Below are 4,077 nucleotides of genomic sequence, written 5' to 3' on the forward strand. Positions count from 1 at the left end.
AAAAATAAAATTTTCCATTTTCTGTTCGCAAGTGGTCAAATTTTGGTTACAATTTTGAATTCTCATCACTGTATAAATGTGATATCACAAAATGTTATCATTCTGCATAATGTCATACAAATGAGATTTGTTTTTCCAGTTCAATGTTTGTTATCTTTAATTTATAGAAGCAGACTTTACAAAAACAGTATGCACCGCAAGACTGATTCGGTGAAGTAAATACCACAAAGGGTCGTTATACTTACAAGATTTTGCATAACCACGTAAACAATGGGCACGTACTCTTGGCGTGTAGGGCATTTGGCACCTTTACGCAGCTAGTGCATACTAGACACAGAAAACCTGAATTCATGAAGCGCTTTGACCTTGTATGAAGGCTGAAACCTTTTACTGAATAATAAAGGTTCACTAGTAGAAAACGGAGCTTTAATACCAGTTCATAAGGACCTTTAATACCGGTTCTGCAACCGACACTAAAGAGTGGAGACTAAAGGCCCCCCCTTTAGTACCGGTTCGGCACGAACTTCCACTAAAGGCCCACCACGTGGCGTGAGCTCGCGTCGTGGTATGGGGGACCTTTAATACCGATTGGTGTTACCAACCGGTACTAAAGGTATTTTTTTGTTTTTTTTTTATTTTTGAAAAAAATTGATTTTTTTTTTCAATTTTCAATTTTTTGAATTATTTGATGATTTAGTCTCTAATCGCCCCTCTTAACTACTCAAGTGTGGATCACTCATTCCAAATCGTCTAACTTCCCAACCGGTCACCCATCCTCTCACTCCCCCAACCCGAGCACGCTTAACTTTCGAGTTCTATTCCCCCTTCTTTCCAAGTCTGCACTTGTTGTTTTCCTGACAAATGTAAGCTGTAAATCCTACTAACCCTCAGCAGTTTAGCTTGAGCATTAGGTCACACATTTCACCGTTTGAGTTTGAAACTATTATTCTAAAAAACAGTAATTATTTAGTAACACTAATATTTCTTAAGTAAGTTTGACCACAGTTTGACCAGATTTGACCAAAATTCAAAAAATTAAAATAATTATTTAGTAACACTAATATTCTTGAATAAGTATGTAGTAACATTAATACTTCTTGAATAAGTAGTTTGACCATAGTTTGACCAGATTTAACCAAAATTAAAAAAAACTTAAATTTGAGCATATCTTTTTCTCCTTTTGGAATTTGAGGATTCTAAAAAAGTGCAAACAGGCCGTAGGCCGACAAAATCGGATGCGTATTTTTGTGCTGAATTTTTTGATATATTATACATTTTTTTCCGACATCGTATGCAAAAGTTATAGCCGTTTTATATTTTCCTACACTTTTTACAAAACATGCCCAAATTTAAGTTTTTCAATTTTCCTAACTAGTAGATGTAGTAATATAACTACATCTTGAAGAATTTTATTTTTTGAATTTTTTATCGTTTTCTTTTGTATTTTTCAAAACTGAAATGGCGATATACAAGGGGTAGAGATTGAAAATTGCCCTTTAGTACCGGTTTGTGCCACGAACCGGTACTATAGGTCAAACCCCTTTAGTACCGGTTCGTGGCACGAACCGATACTAAAGGTTAGCTCTTTAGTACCGGTTTGTACCACGAACCGGTACTAAAGGTGATTGCGGGGGTCCGGCCTGACGCCAGCCTGCCACCACCCTTTTAGTATCGGTTCGTGGCACGAACCGGTACTAAAAGTTCAAAATGAACCGGCATTAATGCATAGCCGTTCGAACCGGCACTAATGGTACCATTAGTACCGGGCCAAAATCAAACCGGCACTAATGTGTCTCACATTAGGTCCTTTTTCTAATAGTGGTTACACTAGAATCTTGTTTAACAACAATTCCTTATTTCACGAAAAGAAAACAATTCCTTATTTGTTAGGCGTCAGTTTTTAGCTGAAATGCCAAAGAATCAAAAGCGGAATGCGTTTTGATGTCGTGGTCAAAAGCAATATTTTTCCTTCCATTCCATGCTCGATTGACAATTATTTTTCCTTCCCTTACTTGTTATGCTTCCGAAACTGTGGCGGGTAACAAAATAGGAATATGGCGCCAGAACTTTTATCTCTTCCCGCCAGCAACCCCCACGTACACTATATATATGCTCATACGTCCGTGCCCAAGCAACCATCACCGCACCCAGCCCATACTTTCTATATGGCGCGAGAGCTGCCTTCTTTTGTTTCCTCTCCCGATTTAGTCTTCCTCTCGGACGATGAGGGAGAAAGGGAGGTAATCAAGACTGAGGATTCAGACTGCGGCGGCGACACGCATGTCTACCTCAGCTCTGACGAGGAGGACGACGCGGTCTACGCCGATGATGGCTCCTCCTACGCCAACTGCAAAGCCGCATCTGCGGCTGCCACGTCTTTGGCCACGGCGAGCTGCACCGACTATGGCGACGACAACCCCAACGGCGGCGACTCTAATGGGGACGGCAACGACAACAACAACTACTTCGACGACAACGACAACGACTCTGAAGATGGCGGTGACGACGCCAGCAATTTTTCGTCGGCCGCCACAAGTAAGTCGCCAAAAGCCCCATACAATTATTGGCATCCCACCGACCTCTGCACCCTCGTGGAAATAGATGGGCAGCTCCTCAAGGATTTTGATGGCGCGACAGTACCATCGTCTGTGCTCTATGAGGCGTTTATGGAGGATCCACGGCCGATCCGCCGTGGCGGGCTGACCTCAAGAAAAATCTCATACAAAAGGTGTCAGTTAAAGAGAAAGTTTCGTGCCTTCTGCAAGTTGGATCCCAGGCGTGCCTTCTGCACGTGTCGCACGGGTCAAGAACGCAAGTTTTACACCTGCTGCATGGAGGCGTGGCCTGATATTGTAGAAGAGGGCCGTGTCTGGCTTGCTAATAAGAAGTAAACCACAGTCATGTTCAATCCGGTTTTTTTTTTTTGGTTTCACCAATAAACAATAGTAGCTTTCTTTCCCATTTCTTCCATGATCAGTATTACTCTGGATTTGATCTGTTTTTCCTTTGCTTGTATTAGTTTATTTTTCTTTTGCTTTGCATGAGATTGTTCAGTACAAGAATCATCACTACTTTTATTTAGCAGTCCACAATTTTATTTTATTTTATTATGTTTTATTGTGGGGACAGAGGGGCCTGATGTGTCCACCTGCTCGACATTTCGTTGTAGATATATGTGCGTACTTTTTTAAATACCCTTTATTAATTGTTCTGGCCAACAAGATGGCGGTCTTCTCGCCTGAACCGGAAAACATGCATATGTGCCCGTTATATATTGATTCGATGTCCAAATGATTTCCCACGTAGGCATGCATGGGTGGGAATTTCCTCAACCGGAAAACATGAGTAATAGGTAGAGAAGATATGTTTCTTTTTTATTTGTTAATTATATCATGACACTTGACAATAGAGAAGTATATCAGGAATGTCCTACATGTCATATCAAGCATTAAGTTCAGATTTCACCTGTTTGCAGGCTCACGAAAGCATCAGGTATAGCTAAGAGATGAACCACATGGTTGGTGTATATTTCTTAATTAGTACAAAAATACTTGGAAATTTGTAAAATCAATACTTCAAGCGAATATGCATGAACCACATGGTTGATGTATATATCTTAGTTCAGAAATTCTTGCAAATTGGTAAAATCAATACTTCAAACAAATTTTCTTAGTACAGAAATTCTTGAGCGGAAGACACACGAAGCATGAATTGCATCTAAAGATTATTTTCTGTACAGGATTCAAGATCTAGATCTGAAATATTGTAGCATGATATCAGTGGTCACAACAGTAAATTATTCCTTCCATTACTCTTTCAAAAGAAGCACAGAGAATTCTACTGTTCTATATACAGATTATTGCTAGTGTTCTCGTTTGTGAGTCCCATGAATCCAAGTGCCAATCTTAGTGACCGAAAGACATACTCCCTCCGTCCGAAAATACTTGTCACGGAAATTGATAGAAATGGATGTATCTAGAACTAATATACATCTACATACATTTATTTTTGCGACAAGTAGTTCGATACTGACTATAAAGCAGTTATCTCATTAAAAACCAGTGTCTTCATGCTCCT

Source organism: Triticum aestivum, chromosome 1B (genome assembly GCF_018294505.1).
Source record: "Triticum aestivum cultivar Chinese Spring chromosome 1B, IWGSC CS RefSeq v2.1, whole genome shotgun sequence".
In the NCBI taxonomy this organism is placed as follows: Eukaryota; Viridiplantae; Streptophyta; class Magnoliopsida; order Poales; family Poaceae; genus Triticum; species Triticum aestivum.